The following is an 18481-nucleotide window of genomic DNA, read 5'->3' as shown; positions in this document are numbered from 1 at the left end:
TCGGCGGTACCTACGACGCGTAGCCGAGTAGTACCTACGACAGAGCGATCGGGCGGCACCTACGGCCTCCGCGCGGCTCGCGATGCACCAAGTCCGTTCTCGGCGGTACCTACGACGCGTAGCCGGGTGGTACGACGCGTAGCAGGACGGTATCTACGAGAGATCGGTCAAGCGGCACATACGGTCTCCACGCGGCTCGCGACGCACCAAGTCCGTTTTCGGCGGTACCAACGACGCGTAGCCGAGCGGTACCTACGAGTGGTATCGCGGGTGGCTTCTACTACCTCCGCGCGGCACGCGACGAACACAGTCCATTCTAGGCGGTACCTACGACGCGTAGCCGGGCAGTAACTACGACACGTGGCCGGTCGGTACCTACAAGAGAGCGGTCGATCGGCACCTACGGCCTCCGCGCGGCACGCAACGCACTAAGTCCGTTCACGGCGGTACATACGACGCGTAGCCGGGCGATAAATACGTGTGGCCGGGCGGTACCTACGAGAGAGCTATCTGGCGGTACCTACGAGTGGTGTCTCGGGCGGCATCTACGGCCTCCGCGCTGCACGCGACGCACCATGTCCGTTCTCGGCGGTACATACGACGCGTAGCGTAAGGTTCATCTGCGTGGCCGTAGCATAAGGTTGTAAGGCGTAAAACTCAAGAAATTGATCAATCACAGTCGAGTATTCTCTTAATATTTGACTGTGATTGGTCAATTTCTTGAATCTTACAACCTTAATCTACGGCCACTGTGGACGACTTTAAAGGATCGTCTACAATGGCAGTAGAATTAATGAATGATAGTTTTAACTCAATAAATTGACCAATCACAGTCGAGTATTCTTTTAATGCTTGAATATGATTGGTCAATTCCTTATGTTACTGCTTTAATCCGTTAATTCTACTGCCATTGTAGATGACGTGTTGAGCGTCTTCTACAATGAGATTTATGCCGTAAGACTTAAGAAATTGACCAATCACAATCGAATATTCTCTTAATAATAGACCGTGATTGGTCAATTTCTTAAGACTTACGTCTTAAAATCTTATTATAGACGCTACATTAAGCGTCGTCTACAATGAAATTTTAAGGAGACTTAAGTCGTCAGATTTAAGTAATTGACCAATTACAGTCAAGTATTAAGAAAATATTCGATTGTGATTGTTCAATTTCTTAAGTCTTACGCCTTAAGTCTCCTTAAAATCTCAGTGTAGGCGACGCTTCACGAGTCGTTTAAAATGGCCGTAGTATAAAGTTGTAAGGCGTAAGACTCAAGAAATAGACCAATCACATTCAAGTATGGCCGTGTTCCGAAATTGTTGCCAGTTTACTGCCAACACTGAAAATATATACGTATTATATACGTAACGTGCACTATAGAATTTGCAGTACTGGTAATAATTTCGGAGCACGGCTTATGAAGAAAGGCTCGGCTGTGATTGGCAATTTCTTAAGGCTTAGAGCTTAAATTATCTGTTGTAGAGCTTAAATTCTTTGTTGTCGGGATTAAAGGTTCGTCTGCAATAGCCGTAGCATAAGGTTGTAAGGCGTAAAACTCAAGAAATTGACCAATCACAGTCGAGTGTACTCTTAATATATGACTGTGATTGGTATACTTGAGTCTTTCGCCTTACAACCTTATGCTACGGTAACTGTAGAATGGACTTTAAGCGTCTTCTACAATAAGATTTTAAGGAGTAAAACTTGAGAAATTGACCAATCACAATGGAATATTCTCTTATTACTAGACCATGATTGATCAATTTCTTAAGACTTACGCCTTAAAAATTAATTATAGACGCTACAATAAACGTCGTCCACAACGAAATTTTAAGGAGAATTAAGGCGTAAGATTTAAGAAATTGACCAATTACTGTCAAGTATTAAGAGAATATTCGATTGTGATTGGTCAACTTCTTAAGTTTTACGCCTTAAGTTTCCTTAAAATCTCAATGTAGACGATACTTCAAGAGTCGTCTACAACGACCGTAGCATAATGTTGTAAGGCGTAAACCTCAGGAAATTGACCAATCACAGTCAAGTATGGCCGTGTTCCGAATTGGTGCGTCGCGAGCCGCGCGGAGGCTGTAGGAGCAGCCAGACTCTCTCGTATGTACCGCCCGAACACGCGTCGTAAGTTCCGCCCGGCTACGCGTCGTAGGTACCGCCGAGAATAGACATGGTCCGTCGCGTGCCGCGCGGAGCCCGTAGAAGCCGCCCGAGATACCACACGTAGATACCGCCCAGCTATGCGTCGCTGGTACCGCCGAGAACGGACTTGGTGCGTCGCGAGCCGCGTGGAGGCCGTAGAGGTTATTGTCGGTTCATCCGATAGATCGGATATACGCGGCATCGATAAACGCTTCGCCTTTGATCGTTTCCTCTTTTTCGATGTCGCATCCTCCTCCTCCTCCTCCTCCTCCTCCTTGTATCGCTTGATGGGTAACGTTTTAATTATAGCGTCAGCGTTACTCTCCGGCTACTTTTTCACCGCGATTGCGCTGGAGTTGTCGACGATCTTTTGCAGTGACTCGATAATAGGCCTAAAATGGGTCGTGTCCGCGATATCTTCATCGATCTGACCGGTCTTCAAAGCGCGATGTTTCTTGCGGATCGATTCGCTCGTTTTCTCAATCTCCCGCGCAATCTTTTCACGCTCGCGAATATTATTATTTTCAGCAATGTTGACGGAATATCGAGCGATTCACCCCTCTCGACGGAATGTCGACAGCGATTAATCGTTTCGCGGTATCGCGAACACGTTAAATCCTTTTCTGTATCGCCCGTTCGTAAGCGCGCTGTCCTTATTAATCACTTAGGAATCCGTACTTTTGCTGCCAACAAGTACGGCATAATTCACTGAAATCCTCGTACGACATGTCGGTATTCACGTTATCGTTGTACACGTGTTTCAAATTTGTACCGTCCTGTTTGAACAAAATCAGCAGGTTCGCGTTGTCGCGTATAAGAAGTTTTGGTATTCTCGCGTACGTCTGACAAAGATAGAAGCAGTCGACGTGTTCGAGTGCAGTTCGAGTGACGACCCATTGAGAAGTACTCTCTTATTGTATCTTGCTTGTCGCACGCCATCGAAGACAAAAATCGAGTTTGGACGTGCCTCGCTCGGTGGAATGACGTCACTGTTATTCGAGAACGTAAAGTAGCCGATTTCGTTTATCGGCGTCAATAAATTCTCCAGATACCGATATTTCGGCTGTTGCAGTGACTTCGAGTACACGTACACGTTCTCGAAACGTACACCGTGTGGACCTTCCAGTAGATTTATCAGAACGTGGGTTTTATCACAATTCGAGGGACCGCAAACGATCACACGTATAGTAGTCGGTAGCATCGTACCGTGTCTGCACATCTCCGCGTTGTCCCCCATCGATCGTAATCTGTCGTCGCAATTCGTCACGCGTATCGTCAAAGGTTGTCGTACGAATCGCATGTTTTCTGTTTCGAACCAATTTTGCGAATGATCGCGAGGAGGAGACCTATTTATAGAGGTATCTCGACTCGAAACCGCTTAGTATCAAAAATGTTTGTCCTTCTGTCGGACGAGAGAGACATTCTCAAGCTTACCGCCAAACAACTGCAGTATATCCCGAAGATTCTTTTACTGCAAAATTTCGGTGATTACGTGGAACGATTGTGGGACAAGCTTCCAGAATATATAAAGGTTGATCCGGAGGTTCGACAATATCGTTCGTGCATGCGACACATTACAACCAGCCGTGGCAGCGAACGCACATCGACGGTCCGCCTCCGTTGATAAAAGATTGCGACGTATGTCAGCGAAGATCGTAAGAGGCAGCGGTCTCTTAAATCGTGCGATAAACGCGCTTCCGATCGAATTCCATATTCCCGGCTATCAGTTTTGCGGTCCAGGCACGCGGTTGCAGAAGCGATTAGCCAGAGGCGATCGAGGTATAAATTTATTGGACGCGGCGTGTCGCGAACATGATATAGCGTACTCTCGGAGCAACGATGTCACCGTGAGACATGCAGCGGATAGGATACTCGCCGAGAAAGTGCGAAATCGTATCGGTGCGAGAGATTCGACTCTCGGTGAAAGAGCCGCAGCCACAGCTGTCTGGGCGGCGATGAAAGCCAAGACGAAGCTCGGTATGGGCCTGAAGAGGACGAAGACGAAGAAGAAAAATGCGAAGAAACGGATACTTTCGGTAGCGAAATGCGGCGGCGTATTGCCGATTCTACCAATGCTGGGTGCGCTCGGATCCCTGATCGGCGGAGCGGCGGGTGTAGCGAAGGCGGTGAACGACGGAAAAGCCGCGCAACGTCAGATATAAGAGATGCTACGTCACAATCGAGCCATGGAAGGTCGCGGATTATATCTCGCTCCTTACAAACACGGACGAGAAGTCTCAACGAGAAAAAAAAGACGTCAAAGAAACGTTAAAAATGCCGCAGGGCGCAACTACCAACGTACAATTGCTACAACTGGCGAAACGTATGCGCATTCCATATTTTAGAGGCGTTTTCATGCGCAACTCTTTACCGATCGGTGGTATTTGTCAAAATGAGAACGGCATCGTAAATTTAGATAGTGTCGAAGGACCGGGTACTCATTGGGTAGCGTACGCAAAGAGGGGGAATCGCGTTATATATTTCGACAGTTTCGGCAATCTTCGACCACCGATCGAATTGGTGCGATATTTCGGACATAACGTAACGAAGATACAGTACAATCACACATCTGTTCAAACTTACGATCAGAGCATCTGCGGACAATTGTGCTTGCAGTTTCTTCGAATGGTCGATGCGTGCGAATTTAAAGACGGATATCGCGCTATTTAACTCAGTATTCGTTAAACAGTTTCGTCGACATGTCTATGACATTCACGTTGACTGGGAAGAGGAGCGTTCTCGCGGCAAACTTCTTTCCCACTGTAGATTTGAGCGACGATGAATATGAACTCAGTCTAACGGATTTTGAGACTTATCACACAATACCAAACGTGAATTTTTCGAATAATATATTTTATTTTGGTAAAGACGACGCGGAAATTACGATTCCCGAGGGATCGTACGAGTTGCGAGATATACATGAATTTTTGAAACGTGCAATTTCACGGAAACATCGCGATAAGAAACACATTGACGGCGGTAACTATGAAGATGGTGAATATCCGATACTACTCCGCGGTAATTACAAAACGATGAGGAGCGAGATCAAATGCGCATACAGATTAAACTTTAGCAAACCCGACAACATTGGATCGCTGCTAGGATTCTCGAATCGTATTCTCGAGCCGGGAAAATGATACGAATTATCCGCATAGAATGTAACGTGATCGCGGGCGCGTACAACAACGGAAAACTCGTTCGTACGATACACGAATTTTCACCGAGGGTACCGCCGGGATATAAGATATCGGAAACGCCGGCGCAGATCATTTATCTGCCGATCATCGCGCGGAGCATTATTTATCAGCAGTCAATCACATCTAACACACACACACACACACACGCGCCCACACACACACACACACACACACACACACGCCCACCCACACACACACACGCACGCCACACATGCGCGCGCGCGCGCGCGCACGTACACACACACACACACACACACACTGTTGATAAACATAAAATAAAACCGCACTCTCTTATTCCCGACTTAATTTTCTATTTAAATATATCATTAATTTTCGTAGATAGTTATGACCATAGACATAGTAAGTATAGACCGGTCTCTTGCTAGTTCGTCATGGAGGGGCGAGGAGATGAGGAGAAATGCTCCCCACTTCTTCGACATTAAAAAGAGAAAGAAACTCATCTTACATCTTTTGTCTTTCTTTTCGTATGCTTAACGCTTATAGAATGGATGCTCGGTCTATACTTACTATGTCTATGGTTATGACAACTATTTTACACAATTTTTTTGAATACAGCAATTTTTTATTAAAATAATTATTTGTAAAATAGTTTTATACAATAATGTTTTACTACTGAGATGACTCGACTTCTTTTTTTTACCTTTTTTTGAAAAGGTAATTTTTTTAGGATATCACTAATTTTTGTAGACAATTAAGAAATAACTATTTTGCACATTAACTTTGTTAATGTAACATTTTTGTACTTTAAATAATACTATGTCTTGTACATAAAACAGTTTTTTACAATAACAAAATTTTTTACAATTTAATACTGACACATGATTAACTTTTTTATATTTTTTAAAAAAGTAATTTTTGAGAATATGTTAAATATTCAAATAAATAAGCAAAGATTCTGCCATCAGCCCCATCATTTCATTAAAATATGACGATCTTCTCTACTTAATATACTTTTTGCAAACTTCGTAAAGTTAAAATATTAAGGCCGCAACACACACTTTTGCATAAGCGAATAACCATAAGCATAAGAAAATTGATTGATTCATTTTCTTATGCATATACTTGGGGACCAATCAATTTCCTTATGCTTATGGTTATGCGCTTATGCAAAAGTGTGTGCTGCGGCCTTTAACAAAGCCAGGTGAAGTTCACTTTAATAAAATTTTAATTTTAGGTTTAGTTACAAACCTTCGACATTTTCAATGAAGAAAAATCGTCTCTAAATAACCTTAGAAATCTATTATTAATGTTACTAGATGTGATAGTGCAAGAAACTGCATATAGGATGAGTTTTATTTCGTGTACCCATTTTTTATAGTATATTACTGCCCAGATAGCAAGCACACGTTATTTTGACGTCCCAAACTAGTCATTTTTGGTCATATGTTGTCAAAATGATTGATTATTGTTACATGACTTTATATTGACGTCTTGCTATAACATTATTTTGACGTCATTTTTCAGTCATGAAGTGACGATTATTTTATTATGAATTTCATTAGTTAGTACATCGATCCCATAAAAAAAATCTTTTAAAATTTTTGATATGACATGACTTATTTCGCGATCAGACTTTTTATATATTTATATATATATATATGTGGCGTTCTGCCATACGCCACACAGGCGTAACGGAGTATAGCGCCGAGCGCCTGAGCGCACGGCAACCTAGGCGCGCAAACTAGTGCGCGGCAGCGCGAGCATACAGGCGCCGATCTTCGCGCAAGTGAGATCCGGCAGGGCCCGTATATAAGGCCGACCGCGGAAAGCCGAAATCGAGTCTCAGCTCGCAAGTCGCTACGAACGGATAAACCGCTCACAAGACAAACAAGCTCGAGTGCTCTTTTGGAGTTTTGGAACTCCCCGTAACCGGCAGGTTTCGCCAGCGGAGCCGCATACCTCGGCCGACGTCGACGCCCCGATCACCAGGGCCCATACGACAACAGCCAATCAGCGGAGGAACCGAACCGGAGAGACGAGTTTCCTTCGAGCTCCTGCCTTGGAAGCTGCAGCCGATCGACCTGGAGCCACCCAGATTCATCAGGCCACCTCGACAACTTCTGGAAGTCTGGGACGTGCGCATCAGGAGGTACACATCGCCAACTGGACACTGGGCAGTACCAGGAGCCCTCTCGCCTCTACCGCCTTCACCACCTGGCAGATCCACCAAGGCGACGCAGACTGCAGTGACGAGCAGAGTGCATCGAAGCACCCAGGTGACGCCTCTACCTCCGGCGACCACCGAACAAGGCACGCAGTCGGACTCGGACAGGGAGACGTCAACGCAAACCGCAGTCACGCAGACCGAGCCAGCTGCAGTGGACGAAAACAACAATCGTCCTAGGAGTAAGGTGGACGCCAATAACAACCGTCCGAAACTCAAGCTCCGCTATACGAAGACCCTGCCAAGCCTATCTTATAGGGAGCGCCTGTAATTTAAAACGGCCCTTTTCAGGGCCCCCTGTAAATGCCTGCAAATACAAACGGTCTTTTTCAGGGCCTATGTAAATACTGTAAATATACGTAGTTAAACTTTGATAAGTGTAGTCACTCCGAGGCGCATCTAACACTCTCCTGCGGCACTACCTCTCCTGCCAAAAAATTCAAGAACGCGAAATTAAGGCGGACACACAACGAACGAACCGCCATATATATATATACATATATATATATATATATATATATATATATATTTATATATATTTATATTTATATATTTATATATTTATATTTATATTTATTATATATTATATTTTTATATTTATTATATTATATTTATGAAATAGAGAGATGAATTGAAAAGTTTAATATTACTGGCAATAACAAAAGAAATATTACTGAGATATTACTGAAACAGTCAAAATTATTAACTGATTCTTTCTATAAAATATCACTGATTTACAGCGCTGTACTTATAATTACTGTAATCAGTGATTATTTACTGTTTTTCAGTGATAATACACTGATTCACTTTTAGAGAGTGCTTTATTCGACAACATTATTAAATATATTATTATGCTAAGAGAAAGACGTCAAAATGCGGTACATGTCATGATGTCAGGAATCTGTGACATTAGATCGTCACTTTTACGTCATAAAAACGTCAATTTGTGACGTCAAGAATAGTCAGTGAATGACCAATTTGAAACGTCAAAATGACGTGTACTTGCTACCTGAGTGATTGCAATTGCAATAAATTAATCGATACATAGGTAGCAATTATTTGGTTAAGTATTACATTCGATATGCATGGTCGATTCAAATAATTGATCTATAGGTATTACTTTCCGATTCACACATGAGGCGCATAAAGTGACAGAAAATGTATAATATGCGTGACATGAACTATACATTTTCTGTCACTTCATGCGCATCATGCGTGAATCGGAAAGTATACTGTTACGTCCCGGTTACAAAGTAATAGAGAACTACAATACCGAGATGGTTAACATAATTATTGTATTCAAATGCCTCCCGTGTTTTTCAGTCACCCTGCATTCACCGGGTTTACTGGGGATGAGGGAGATTGTGATCTATTGTCAAATTTAAATTGTATTCTAAATGAGAGTAAATAGGATGAAAAGATAAAATAAGATAATATAATATAACTAGATGATTAAATTATTTAAGAGAACGCAATTGATCGTGAAGTAATGCTACTAGAATGAGTAAAATTAAAATAACCAAGATCAATACACAGATTACTAATTCTTTCATTATACGTATTAATAATTAATAATAATTAAGCAATAATAATTGATCTTAAATAATTGGATAATCAACGTAATAACTATAAATCAAAATAATAATTATAACTATGGTAATAATGAATTGTACAGAATAATTATACCAAGTAAGATAATAATGACAAAGACGTATTAATAATTAATAATTCGGTAGAAATTAAATTGATAACATTAATTTCTATTTTAATATAATTAAAGAAAGGGATAAAATAAAAATAAATTTTAACTCACCAAAATTTTAACTACTCCTTTCTTACTGGGAGAAAATTTGAGATTCTTCCTTCCTTCTAAATCTGTCGGAAGTAGCGCTCGGAATTCAAAGATCCAGTAGCGTGAAATTTCCAAGGGATGACAGATTTTAAAACTCGGCGGTAGAGAGTGGTTCTCAATAAAATCTCGTAGAACTTTCCAATTAACTCTACGTATATTGTATAAAATATGAGTGTATAGGTAGATACAATCAAGTCAGAGAATAATGCAGTGAACAATCAGCGAAAATCAGAGTTCGTCCTAACTGTAGGCCGGAGAAAAATCTACTGGTCCCTCCGTGACCATGGCCGGTAGGCGCTGGTCCTCCTTGGTACGAGTCAGTGGGGACTTAGATAAGGCGAATTTCATCATTTCCTTTGTCCATTCGAATATCGATCTGCCATTCTTGGTATGCAGATGTTATGTTTAGCTGATTAGCAAGAACGAGTCGCCGTGTGAAAATTACATGGATGAACCTTACAATTTATTACAGATTTACTTTCTTCTTCCAACGCTGGCTATGTACAATTTTGAATCCATCAACATTTGTAGGCTCATCGCGTAATATGTTGCAACATTATCAAGATGCGATGGCTATTGTTCGGAAATATGGAAAACCAAATGTCTTTGTTACTATGATTTGTAATCCAAATTGGCGCGAAATTAAAGAAAATTTACTTCCAAATCAACAACCTGCAAATAAATCAGATATATGTGCTCGAGTATTTAATATAAAAAAAGATTATTTAATCGATATTATTGTTAGACAAAAAATTTTTAGTGATGTTTTGGCATATGTTTATGTAATAGAATTTCAAAAACGTGGATTGCCACATATACATTTGTTGATTATCTTAAAACAGAATTATAAAATAGCAAATGCTGAAATAGTTGATAAATTTATTTCTGCAGAAATTCCTGATTCTAATGAAAATAAAAGTTACATAATATTGTAATGAAACATATGATTCATGGACCATGTGGAGATTGGTGTTTGATAAATAATAAATGCTCGAAACATTTTCCAAAACCATTTCAATCTGAAACAATTATGGATGAAGATGGTTATCCGCGATATCATCGAAGAAATAATGGATTGCTATACGAAAGACCTGGACGATATGTTGTTGATAATCAATATGTTGTTCCATTTAATCCAACGCTCTTACTTTTATTCAATAATCATATTAATGTTGAAATAGTTTCGAGTATACGATCTGTAAAATATTTATATAAATATATTTATAAAGGTCATGATTCTGCATCCGTAGTTATTGGAGAAAATGTAGATAAAACTATAAATCATGATGAAATTCAAGATTTTATTGAAGCTCGGTGTGTTGGACCCATGGAAGCATCTTGGCGTATTTTAAGTAAACCTTTGCAAGAAAAAAGTCACGCTATATTTCGTTTACTAATTCATTTATCAAATGAACATAATGTAATAATCAATGATAATATTAATAATGATACAATAAGATCTGCTGTAGAACGAGTAACAATGTTATTAAATTATTTTGAATTAAATGTTCGAGATGAAGAAGCAAAACAATATTTATACAGTGATATTCTATCTCATTATGTATTTAAAAAAATTAAAATTAATGACAGAATTATTAATCGCTGGGAGTCAAAGATACTTTAATTGTATTGGTCGTATGTATACCATCAGCCCGTCTTAGATAGAATTGTTTCATTTACGTTTCATATACTTTTACTTTTACTTTTATATGTTAAAGGAACTACAAGTTTTCAAGAATTAAAAACAGTTAATAACGAAATACATCAAACTTTCACTGCCGCGTGTTTAGCATTAGGACTTATAGAAGATGATGATGAATGGTATCGTGTAATGAATGAAGCAAAAGTTAGGATGATGCCAAGACGACTTCGAAATTTATTCGTACGAATTTTAATTCATTGTCAATCAGTTCATCCGACAAAGTTATGGGATGAGTTTAAAAAAGATATGTCAGAAGATTATATAAGACGATTTGGATCTATAATAGGAATAAAAAAAGTTTATAATCATATTATTAATTTACTTCAAAAAGAAGGATCAAATATTGCTAATTTTCCTGAAATGGAACAAGAAATAGAGGAACAAGAAATAAATAATGAAGAACAGATTGAAGAAGATACATCAATAGGTATGCGACGATATGAACAATTACATACAAAAAGAAATTGTTGATACTATTTTAATAACAACAACAAATAATAATAGTGAGAAATGTTTTTATATTGATAATCCAGGTGGGTCTGGTAAAACGTTCATTTATACAACCTTGTATTATCTACTTAAAAGTAGAGGCAAAATAATTACTACGATGGCATTTACCGGTACTCAACATTACTTCCAAATGGAAAAACAATACACAAAGTTTTTGGGTTATCTGTACCTCTTTTCAGCGATTCTACATCGAACATTAAAGTTCAATCTAAAGAAACTAAAAATTTAAAACTTGTAGATGTTTTCATTATAGAAGCCTCTATGGCACCACGCTATGTATTAGAAATAATGGATCGAACATTACGTGATATAATGCAAAATGATTTATATTTTGGTGGTAAAATTGTTATTCTTGTGGGGATTTCAGACAATTATTACCCGTTAAAGAAAAAGCAACGCGTCATGAAATTATAAATTTATCGATAAAATTTAGTATTATTAAGTATAATTTAGTAATTTGGAAGCAATTTAAGATATTTTCATTGACACAAAATATGAGAACTTTACCACAGGAAAAAGAATTTGCACAATTTTTACTAAATTTAGGTAATGGTTCTTTAACCTTTAGAGGGCCGGGATTTGAGAGGCATATCCACCTTAGTAAAATGGTAAAAAAGGTATCTTATATCATGGATTGATCATACACTAAGTGTCGATAATGCGTAGCGCCACTATAGTGGCTTTCCGGTCCGGAAGGGATCGACCCGCATATAAAATTTCTTTCACATCAATTTGGAAGTATAAATATGCGTTTCCGATGTATTTTTCGACGTAGAATCCAAATCTGATGTCAAAAATACAATAAACCTGAAAACAACCCCTATAAAATTACAAAAACTACCCCTTTCATCACGTATGATTTCGAAACACCCTCTTCTGATCATAACATGGATAGACGTCACAGAAAGACTTTCTTTCTAAATTTCACAAACAGTTCAGATATAAATTCTGTCTCTGTCATTTAGATTGATTACGTGCAACATATATACGATATTACAATATTTGCTAATCGTTTATCTGCCTCAGTTAATTTTTCGCACCTAGAAAATTTTTGCTATAGTTGCAAGATCTTTTTTTTTTTTTGAGTGAAAAATGTTGTATCAACACAAGTAAAAAAAATAAGTGCATCTCGAGCCTGAATTGAACAAGTTATTCTGGTGCGCCACAATAGTGGTTTTCCGGCCCTCTAAAGGTTAAAGACATGTATGAAGATATTATAAAACGTAAACAATATCAAATTATGACTAATTACGTTATATTATCTGCAAGAAATGTCGATGTTGAAGAAATAAACGAAAAAGTAGTAAATTTATTGGATGAAACGACAGAAAGAGTTTATACAAGTATAGATACTCTTGAAACAACTGGAGATAATCAAGACATATATGAAGCAATTCTGATAGAATCAACTCTTTAAATCCAACATGTCTTCCACCATATAAATTACATTCAAGAAAATACACTATTGTCATGCTTATTAGAAATCTTAGCATCAATGAAGGTTTATGTAATGGTACAAGATTATTAATTTTAGATTTAGATAATAATTTACTGCGTTGTGAAATTTTAACAGGTAATAAAATTGGAGAAATTGTTTTTCTTAATCGTATCACTTTGTATTGCGAAAATATATATCCATTTACATTTAGAAGAAAACAATTTCTAGTAAAATTGGCATTTGCTATGCCCATAAATAAATCACAAGAACAAACTTTCGATAAAATTACAATTGATCTTCAAAAAGATATTTTCAGTCATGGACAACTGTATATCGCATTTTCACGAGTTCGTTCTTGGGATTCGTTGAAAGTTTATTTAAAAGATAATAATGCGAACAAAAAAATAAAAAATTATGTTTATAAAGAAATACTTGATTAATGAAACAAAACAAATTAATATATGACATATGATTATGTAATAATAATAAAATATGTAATAATAATAATAAAAAATGATAAAATTAATTAATTAATTAAAATTAAATAAATAATTTCAATTTTAATTTTTTAAAGTAAAGAATAACATTTATGTAATCATCCTAATAACATTTATGTATCATTCTATTAAATTTTCAAATTATTATAAAAAGTACACATATAATATGTATTAAAGAATTTTAATTATAAATAAAGAATTTTATTTTAATTATTAACATACATTAAAAAAACATTAATTGTACTAAACTAAGTTACATATATCATCGATTTTTTTCAGTAAAAACTTCAAGATACCAATAATTTTCGAGTTATAATTGAGTAAAAATAAAGATTTTTTCACAATCTAAATCTTATGGAAATAAATTATTAACAAAATCACATTCTTTTATTAATTTCAAGTAGAGTTTACTTTAATAAAATTTTAATTTAAAGCATATTGTTAGTTGCAAAGATACATGGTAGCAAAAACTAGAAATATACAAAAAATCATAACTTTTCTCGATATTTTTGAAGAAAAAATTGTCTCCAAATGATCCCACGCACTTGCCATTAACTATGTTCGAATTTGCATTTGCTATACATTTTTCTGGAATACAAATATTTTCTGAATGATCATTTAACCTTTAGAGGGCCGGAAAACCACTATTGTGGCGCACCAGAATAACTTGTTCAATTCAGGCTCGAGATGCACTTATTTTTTTTACTTGTGTTGATACAACATTTTTCACTCAAAAAAAAAAAAAGATCTTGCAACTATAGCAAAAATTTTCTAGGTGCGAAAAATTAACTGAGGCAGATAAACGATTAGCAAATATTGTAATATCGTATATATATTGCACGTAATCAATCTAAATGACAGAGACAGAATTTATATCTGAACTGTTTGTGAAATTTAGAAAGAAAGTCTTTCTGTGACGTCTATCCATGTTATGATCAGAAGAGGGTGTTTCGAAATCATACGTGATGAAAGGGGTAGTTTTTGTAATTTTATAGGGGTTGTTTTCAGGTTTATTGTATTTTTGACATCAGATTTGGATTCTACGTCGAAAAATACATCGGAAACGCATATTTATACTTCCAAATTGATGTGAAAGAAATTTTATATGCGGGTCGATCCCTTCCGGACCGGAAAGCCACTATAGTGGCGCTACGCATTATCGACACTTAGTGTATGATCAATCCATGATATAAGATACCTTTTTTACCATTTTACTAAGGTGGATATGCCTCTCAAATCCCGGCCCTCTAAAGGTTAACAAATAATATTAATATTTCTATATTTTTGCTTTAAATTTTTATTTTGAAAGAATTTTAACAGAAATTGTTGAAAATTCATAAGTCCCGGCTTAATCTTCACAAGTATACAATGCAGATGGCGTGAACACCTTCATCTTTTACATCAACTCTACAGGCGGCGCTCCACACCTTCTTCTAGTACACGTTTCTCCTTGCACTGGTTTTGTCACGTTTTGTCTGTCGTCAAATATAATTTAATACTCAAGTTGTTCATTTTCCTTTTTCAAACAGATTATGAGACTTAGGTGCTCGAAAATTATTATCAGTGGCACAAGTTTTTGAGATTGAATTAGACGACGATTGTGAATAAATCTTTTAAAAGGAAAGTATTAAAAAAAAAAAAAAAAAAAAAAAATGGCCGATGAAGCTTTTCTAAAAGGTGTCAGAGTTACTAAGCTCACGAAAGCAACGTATGGTCGTTGGAAGATCGAAATCCGTGATATCCTAGAAAGTCATCGAATTTGGGAAGTGGCTGCAGGAACGACGCTGAAGCCGAAAGAAATAAAGACCCAGGACGGTACTGTTGCGAACACAAAGGAAATTGATGACTGGAAGGTGAAAGACAGTAAGGCAAGATCTGTTATTCGATCAACTTTAGACGACACGACGTTTGATCAGGTATGTGACTGTGACACTTCGACAGACATTCTAAAAAGGGTCAAAGCTTTTTATGAACCAAAGACCTTGAATGCTTTGTTAGAAGCACTGCGTGAGTTTTTCAGTTATTCGTGGAATTCAGAGGATACAGTTGGTACATTTGTAGCAGGATTGAAGGTTATTGCACGAAAAATTGAAGCTCTAGAATCAGACGATTTTGGAAATAAGTTAAATGAAAAATTGTTGATGGCAAAAATTCTAGGATGTCTACCGAAAACTTTTGATAGTTTTGTTACAAGCTGGTCGCTTTTGTCTGATGAAATGTCTTTAGATAATTTCTTAGAGAAACTTGCTAATGCTGAAAGAAATATTACAGGACGATCAGATGATATATCAGAAGAAGCTTTCAAATTACAGTCAAAATCAGCGGATGGCAACACAATAAAAACCACTGGAAAGAAATTCAAAGTAAAATGTCATAAGTGTGGTAAACTTGGACATTTTAAGCGAGATTGTTGGTCAAAAGTGGATAAATCGGAGAAACGGGAATCGAAGGATGCAAAAACAGAGAAAGGATTAACAGCATCATCTGCTTTTCAATTAAGTGCAGAAAAAGGCATCATCGGCAGATTCTGGTGCTAGCGTTCATCTCACAGGTAATATTGAATGGTTTTTGTCTTTTCAAGAAATTGTACCATCACTTACGCTGAATATAGCTAATGGAAAAACTTTGAAAGCGACTCACGTTGGAGATATCAGAATAGAAAAGTCAATTGATGGCAAGAAGTGGGAGAAACGAATATGGGAATCAGTATACTATTGTAAGGATATGAATGGTGAATCACTCTTCTCAACTGTGTTTATGGAGAAAACCAAAGGTTATGGTTTCTATCATGCAAATGGAACTATGCGACTATTGGATGGTCAGAAAATAGTACTCGGTGGTAAGAGAATAGATAACCAGTACATACCTTTTATTCGTGTCATACCACCAATGGCTTCAGTAAGAGTAGCTCGCTCAATTAATTTGTGGCATCAGCGTCTTGGTCATATAAGTGATAATATGATAAAGGCAATGACGAAGAATAAACTCGCTGATGGTCTTGAAGTAGTTTTAACAAAAAGAGAAGAGTGTGATCCATGTCATTTTGGAAAACAAACAATCAGTTCCCATCCCACTCGAGAAAAACGTAAGTGTTTACCTGGACAGCGGTTTCATTCAGATGTTTGTCATATTGGAGCGATGTCATGGAATAAGTGCAAATACTTTATGACTCTAAAAGATGAAGCATCTGGCTATCGAAGAGTTTATTTTATGAGGTCAAAAGAAGAAATATCGGAGCTATTAAAGGAATTCTTTGAAGATGCTAAAAGGGAAACAGGTAGAGAAGCGATATCACTGAGAACAGACAATGGAACCGAGTACGTGAATGATAAGGTAAAAGAAGTCCTCAAAACAATGAACATTGTACATGAGTTATCGCCGCCAAATGTAAGTAAAACAATGTAACGGGATGGCAGAAAGAGAAAATCGTACGCTGTGTGATACAGCTCGATCGTTATTATTCAATACGAATCTTTCGAAGAAGGATCGACTTCTACTATGGACAGAAGCTGTAGGAACTGCGGCATATCTTCGCAATCGTATACCGAATCGAGGAATTGTTAATACGACTCCGTATAAGGAATGGTACAGAAAGAAACCAAATGTCGTTCATCTGCGAGTTTTTGGAGCAAAAGCGTTTGTACGCATTCCCGATTCAATGAGGCGTAAGATGGATCCAAAAACAAGAAAGACAATATTTGTTGGATATGACCGTTTTACTGACAAGGTATATCGAGTCTATGATCCGGAAAAGAAAATAGTAGAAAGAGTTGCAGATGTCATGATTGAGGATGTAGCAGACACAATTAATCAAGTACTTTTTCCTTTGTCATGTGAAGAACCAGAGGAGGTTTTCGAAGAGTCGACTGCTGAAGAATCATCAGTTGAAGATGATACTGATGAAAATTTTAAAGATGTAGCAGAAGATGTAATTTTTCTTTTATCAGAATCTGAACCTGAACAGCAAAAGAAGAGAGGACGATCCCTCGGATCCAAGTCATATCAAAAACCAATTCCTCCAACAGATCGAGTGTTACGAGATAAGTCAAACAAATTGGCTCACATTGCAGCAATGAAAGTGTCACTGGATCCTATTTCTTATGAAGATGCAATCTCAAGAACGGACTTAACGTTTTGGAAGAAGGCTATGGATGATGAAATATCATCACTTTTGAAAAATCAAACATGGGAGCTTAAAACTTTACCTGAAGGACAACCAGTAGTTTCATGTCGATGGGTTTTTAAATTAAAGTTAGAATCTGATAGTACAATCAAACGCTACAAGGCAAGATTGGTTGCTCGTGGCTTTAGTCAAACCAAAGGAATAGATTATTTTGAGACTTTTGCACCTGTAGTACGATACGAGTCAGTGAGAATCATTTTATCAATAGCTACTAAGCATAATATGGAATTAATGCAGTTTGACATCAAAACAGCTTTTCTCAATAGCCCTATTGAAGAAGATATATATATGCAGCAGCCAGAAGGATACGAAGATGGATCGAATCGTGTCTGTCACTTAAAGAGAGGTATTTATGGCCTCAAGCAATCGTCTAGAAATTGGAATAATAAATTCCATGAATTCGTCACATCTCAAGGACTTAAACAGTCAGAATCAGATCCATGTGTCTACGTAAAGGAACCAAATACGGATGATTGGATGATTCTGTGTTTATATGTAGATGACGGGTTAGTGGCGTGTAAACGAAAGGAAGTCCTAAACAACTTCATTACTTCACTGAAGTCAGAATTTAAAGCTACATGTCATGAACCATCGTGTTATGTTGGCATAGAAATAAGTCAAGATCAGAAGACACAAACACTTTGCACTAATCAACGAGGATATATTTTTCGCATGTTATGTCGTTTTGGATTGGAGAGTTGTAAATCAGTGACGTCTCCAATGGACCCTTCTGTTGATTTAACTAAATTCGACAATGAGAAGATT

This window comes from Camponotus floridanus, unplaced genomic scaffold, assembly GCF_003227725.1.
Source record: "Camponotus floridanus strain SB8 unplaced genomic scaffold, Cflo_v7.5 scaffold397, whole genome shotgun sequence".
In the NCBI taxonomy this organism is placed as follows: domain Eukaryota; kingdom Metazoa; phylum Arthropoda; class Insecta; order Hymenoptera; family Formicidae; genus Camponotus; species Camponotus floridanus.
Note: the sequence above shows the minus strand (reverse complement) of the source record.